This window comes from Ursus americanus, chromosome 6, assembly GCF_024610735.1.
Source record: "Ursus americanus isolate L20-20 chromosome 6, mUrsAme1.1.p, whole genome shotgun sequence".
Lineage (NCBI taxonomy): Eukaryota > Metazoa > Chordata > Mammalia > Carnivora > Ursidae > Ursus > Ursus americanus.
The window spans coordinates 16219643-16225642 of NC_142132.1; the positions used below are offsets into that span (position 1 = coordinate 16219643).

The 6000-nt window shown below is 42.4% G+C and overlaps 1 protein-coding gene across 3 annotated transcripts in view; it reads right to left on the reverse strand.

Moving 5' to 3' along the window:
* Positions 1 to 3633, reverse strand: part of TDRD1 (tudor domain containing 1) — a 49752-nt gene extending 46119 nt beyond the window's left edge. For all 3 annotated transcript variants that reach the window (XM_087862691.1, XM_087862690.1, XM_087862689.1), the window contains exon 1: positions 3549 to 3633. The gene's annotated coding sequence lies outside the window, so the exon portion shown is untranslated. The remainder of the gene's footprint in view (positions 1 to 3548) is intronic.
* Positions 3634 to 6000: the final 2367 nt, after the last annotated feature.

The following is a 6000-nucleotide window of genomic DNA, read 5'->3' on the forward strand; positions in this document are numbered from 1 at the left end:
CTTGGCTTCGTCCTGTGTCAACCACTGGGCATATCTGAATCTGGGGTGGGCAGACACTATTCCATAATGCTGACCTTCCCAACCTCGGGCTGCTGACTTCAGGTATACAGGTACAGGTGTGTTACAGACATCACTGCAAGGGTCATGATATTTCATGGGCTAATCTTACCCAGTTTTAAAACAGCAGTTTCCCCTATAAACAATCTACTATTTTTTACATGCTACTGATGAATAAAAATGTATTTATAATCATCCCCAAATCCACAGTAGTTATATATCCCAACACAAGAGGTTAATTAGGAGGCTCCCCAAATTTATGTTAAAGGGATCACTGATGTAATAAAAGACCAATGGCATGGAAGTAACTGCAATAGTTCTACACGCAAAAATAAGGCCTTGGCTTTGTATTGTCCTTTTGTTCTGTGCTTCATGATTTGACACAAATAAAACGTGAAGCTCCCTAAGGGGCAAACCCTTTCTTGTACTCCCTTAGAATGCTGTTCCCCTTCCTCCATCTGGCCAAGAGCATCCCAGGATATACCTGCAACCACTGACTGTAAGCCCTCTCCTTCCTTCCCAGAAGACTAGAAGCTAAAGTTAATTCTTACCACAATGAGTTAATTCCTTTAATACCAAAAGTACTTGCAACAGATATATAGCTATAATTTTCTTTTTCTTCTCTAATGTTTGCTTTTGTTTTCGTGGTAACCACACGTATTCAGAGAGAATGGCTACTCAAAGGAAACATTCAGGGATTTTTTTGGGGGGGGGGTTCTTTTTTTTAGATTTAATTTTTTAAATTCAATTAATTAACATACAGTGTATTAGTTTCAGAGGCAGAGTTCAGTGATTCAGTAAATTCAATTAATTAACAGTGTATTATTAGTTTCAGAGGTAGAGTTCAATCACTTTGATCAGTGATTCGGTTGTATATAACACCCAGTGCTCATTATATCATATGCCCTCCTTAATGCCCATCACCCAGTTACCCTATCCCCCTAACCCCCAGGTCCTCTCCAGGAACCCCTCAGTTTGTTTTGTCTCCCTCTCTGATTTCATACTATTTTCCCTCCCTTCCCCTATGTTCCTGTTTTGTTTCTTTAATTCCACATGAGTGAAATCATATAATTGTCTTTCTCTGCTTGACTTATTTCGATAACATAATACCCTCTAGTTCCATCCACATCATTGCAAATGGCAAGATTTTTTGATGGCTAACATTCCATTGTGTACATATACATCGTCTATATCCATTCACCTGTCGATGCACATCTGGACTCTTTCCATAGTTTGGCTATTGTGGACACTGCTGTTAACTAAAGAGATAAAGCATCTGTACTCTGAAAACTATAGAACATTCATGAAAGAAACTGAGAAAGACACAAAGAAATGGGAAAATGTTCTATGCTCATGGATTGGCAGAACAAATATTGTTAAAATGTCTATGTTACCCAGAGCAATCTATACATTCATTGCAATCCCTATCAAAATACCATCAACAGTTTTCACAGAGCTGGAACAAATAATCCTAAAATTTGTATGCAACCAGGAAAGACCCCAAATAGCCAAAGGAATGTTAAAAAAGAAAACCGGGGGCACCTGGGTGGCTCAGTCCTTAAGCGTCTGCCTTCGGCTCAGGGCGTGATCCTGGTGTTCAGGGATCGAGCCCCACATCAGGCTGGGAGCCTGCTTCTTCCTCTCCCACTCCCCCTGCTTGTGTTCCCTCTCTCACTGGCTGTCTCTATCTCTGTCAAATGAATAAATAAAATCTTAAAAAAAAAAAAAAAACAGAAGCTGAAGGCATCACAATCCCAGACTTCAAGCTCTATTATAAAGCTTTAATCATCAAGACAGTATGGTAGTGGCACAAAAAGAGACACATAGATCAATGGAACAGAAGAGAAAACCCAGAAATGGACCCTCAACTCTATGGTCAACTTATCTTTGACAAAGCAGGAAAGGATATCCAATGGAAAAAAAGACACCCTCTTCAGCAAAAGGTGTTGGGAAAACTGGACAGCCACATGGAGAATGAAACTGGACCATTTTCTTACACCATACACAAAAATAAACTGAAAATGGATGAAAGACCTAAATGTGAGACAGGAATCTATCAAAATCCTAGAGGAGAACACAGGCAGCAACCTCTTTGAGCTTGGCTGCAGCAACTTCTTACTAGACGTGTCTCCAAAGGCAAGGGAAACAAAAGCAAAAATGAACTATTCGGACTTCATCAAGATAAAAAGCTTTTGCACAGCAAAGGCAACAGTTGACAAAACCAAAAGGCAACCGACAGAATGGGAGATGATTTTTGCAAATGTTTTATCAGCTAAGGGGCTAGTACCCAAAATCTATAAAGAACTTACCAAACTCAACACCCAAGGAAACATTGTTTTAAAGTTATGGAACTCAACAGTTGAGCAGAACGTGAGTTTTTAAGTGGGTCAGACCCAAATCTGAGCAGAGCCTCATCTTCCTCATTTAGCTCTGCTATCTCAGGCAAAATCACTTCATCTTTCTTGGATTCAGTTTCTGTAAAATGTAGCCAATCTTAGTAACTTCCTCATAACTCTTAACTGTGATGATTAAATTGAAGAATGTATGTAAACTACTTAGCACAGTGACTGGTGCTTACTAAATTCTTCAGAGGCAGCCATTATTTTAAACCTTACTTTTTATACCACAGAGAATTTCTGCCATTCATGTGTAACTACTTTGCACACTGAAATAACTGAGGATTAAAGTATTATTTCCTTTATTTATCCAGATAATTAAGGGAGACCGGAGCAGGTGAAATAACTTGCCAAACCCCCCAGGGGGAGTGCCCTTACACAGCTGAGCTGAAAATCCAGGTTCGATTCCTAGGCCATGCCACTTCCCATTCAATACCCCGAGGGTTCAACAAGGAAACTAGAAGCTTCTCGTACTCCAGAGGCCAATAGGGCCAGTGTATTTATAGCAGGGACCGAAGTGCCAAGAAATGCGATTGGCACACGGCCGACACGCTACAAACACATGCAAAGTGAACCAGTGCGGGTTTACCCGTACCTAGCCAAAGCCGTGGTGCGTCTACCTTTCCTACAGAAGGCAGCAAATATCGGGAAAATCTATTAAGAGTTAGTGTTGTTTGCACCGCAGCTTTGAGTTAAAAGCACTGACTCTACAAACTAGATTCTTTCAGAGACAAGAGCAAAGAGCTCCTCCACCGGGATGCCAGCGGACGTTCACATTTTGGAGAATCATGCCTGGAAGTACTATTTTCCAAACCTAGTACAAGGCCCCCGTCTACCCAGGGGCTCAATTCTCACTTCTCGTGCCCCTCCCCCACCACAACCTTCAACCCTAGACCTGCCCTTCCCAGCCAAGGCTCCAAGGGCTCCTCCACCCTTCCATCCTCTCTCCACTTCCAGGCCCCTGGTGCCCGCTCAACGCCCGACCTCAACGCCCGACCTCAACGTCCAGCGCCCAACGTCCGGCCCCCAACGACCGAAGCCCTGCAGCCCTCACGCAGTCCCTTTCGCTCCCCCCACGCGCCTGGGAACCCTGACCTGGTAAGAGGCAAAAGGGCCGCTGACCCCGACCCGTCTCTGAAGGCTGGCCGTGGTGGCGTCTGCCCGTGCCGGCAGCCTCGCCACCCAGATGCGCTCCCTGCGCTCACCTCACCTCCAATGGCCAGCGCAGCGCCTGCGCAGTCTGCGCCCACGTGCGCCCTGCGACGCCCACACGCTCTCCGCGTGATGGGGAATCTGCGCTGTGCCCCGGGGGGTGGGAGTGGGCGTGGGGGGAGTCGCTGTTCTCCGGCTTTCCTTGCTGGCAAAGTTCCTTTGCTCAGACAACATAGCTCTTCCAGCTGAGTCTAGAAATGTGGCCCTGTGAATCGGAGGGCGAGTTTCGAGCACAAAGACGCAGACCCTGTCTCCCTAATGGTCACTTAGATCGCATTAACCAATGAAAGTCGTGCAAGATTTTTCAAATTAGCCCGCTACCACGGCCTGGAAAGTAAAAACAGGTGATCGCTTTTTCCCTAACTAAGCGCACCTGTTTATATGTTGCTGCCGCTCAAATATTTGTAAAACCTTTCAAACAAATTCAGGAGAAAAATGGTACCCCCATGTATTTATCGCCTAGTTCCAACATTGTCAATTCACGGCCAGTCTTGTCTGTATCCGTTCCCCACACACACTTCTCCCGTTGCTTGGAAGCAAATTCTGACTTGTACCTTTTTTCTTTGTAAAAGATTCTTTTAGAGCAGTTTTAGATAAAAACTGAGAATAAATTGAGAAGAGAGTACAGTTTCCCACATTAACCACACCCAATTTCCCCTATTATTCATATTACATTAGTAGGATGCATTAACTACAATTAAGGAACCAATATTGGTACATTATTACTAAAGTCCAGAGTTTATTTAGAATTCCATAGTTCTTACCTATTGTCCATTCTCTAAGCCAGAATTCCATTCAGCATACCACATTATTACATTTAGTTTTCAGGTCTTCTTAGGCTTTTCTTGGCTGTGGTAGTTTTTCAGACTTTCCCTGTTTTGATGATCTTGATAGCTTCCAGGAGTACTGGTCAGGCATTTTGTAAACTGCCCCACTGTTGGAGTTTGATGTTTTTCTCATAAGACTGGAGTTAAGGATTTTTGGAAGGAAGGCTATACAGGTAAAGTGCCATTTGTATAGCACCATATCAAGCGTACAGTCTGTGAACATGATTCATGATGGCTGATGGTTTCCACCTGTAGGGAGCAAGATGGTGTCACTCATGTCAAGTAGTGACATAATCAGAAAAGTAGCCAAGGATATTCCAGGTAAGACCAGATATCACCAAAACCAGTATAGACTGGGAGTACTAAGGACTAATAACCCGTAAGACCTGGAAGAACTACGAGCTGATAATCACTAGATTCAAAAGAGGCCTGCAAAGGTGCAAGAATGATTAAACTCCTGTAAAAAGGGAGGATTTCTGCAGCAAACTGCCAGACTCTCTAGACACTGACCCTTCCTTATCTGACCAATTAAAAGGCAACTGCGGTGGAAGGCTGTGCCTGATTGATCTCTGAACATAATAGAGATCCTCCACTTTTGAACATATTAAGCAGTAAGTACCTAGAGCTAGCCTAGACCTGACCAAGTCCTCATCTTAACTGTGCTCACAGACTGACTTGGTTTGATTAAGTTCTTACTCTTATTGTATTTTGTTTGTTGCATAACTTTGTATTGTACTTGGTGTGAGGTGTATGAAGCCAAGTTAAATGCATAATGAAATGTCATTGAGTTTAGAAACCCGAACCTGCTTTCAGTTGTATTAACCTTACTTTATGATTGAATAAAGCTGACGTTGTGGAAAGACAACTCTTGTACACACCTTTATAGCATGCTGGAGACACTACCACCTGACTAGTGTTCTTCAGGTTTCTAAAGTTACTCTTGTTTTCCCTCCCTTTGTATATTATACACTTTGGAAGAAAGTTATTATACACAGTCTACACAGCTAAGAAAGAGAAGTTATGCTCCCCCTCCTTAAGGGCCACATACTGAAATAATTTCAAATTTTTTTGCATGGGAGATTTGTCTCTTCTCCATTTATTAATATATTTGATCATATATACTGTATATTATTAGTATGAGCTCATGTTTATTTTATACTTTGGGTTATAATCCAGCACTAACTTATTTCCTTGCTCAAATTTTTACGACTTTGGCCATTGGGAGCTCTTTGAGTTGGCTCTTGTTATCCTTTGACATATTCCCATCAATGTGGGGTTGTTTTTATTTTTATTTATTTGGGGATTTTTGATCACTTTTACTTTCTGGGACATTGTATCTTGTTTTCTGTACATATTTATGTATCTTTAAAAGATAATAACTTACTTTTTTTTAAAGGTTTTTAAAATTTATTTGAAAGAGAGAAAGTGAGAGACAGAGCATGAGTGTGGGGAGGAGCAGAGGGAGAGGGAGAAGCAGACTCCCCACCACAGGGATCCTGACGGTGGGG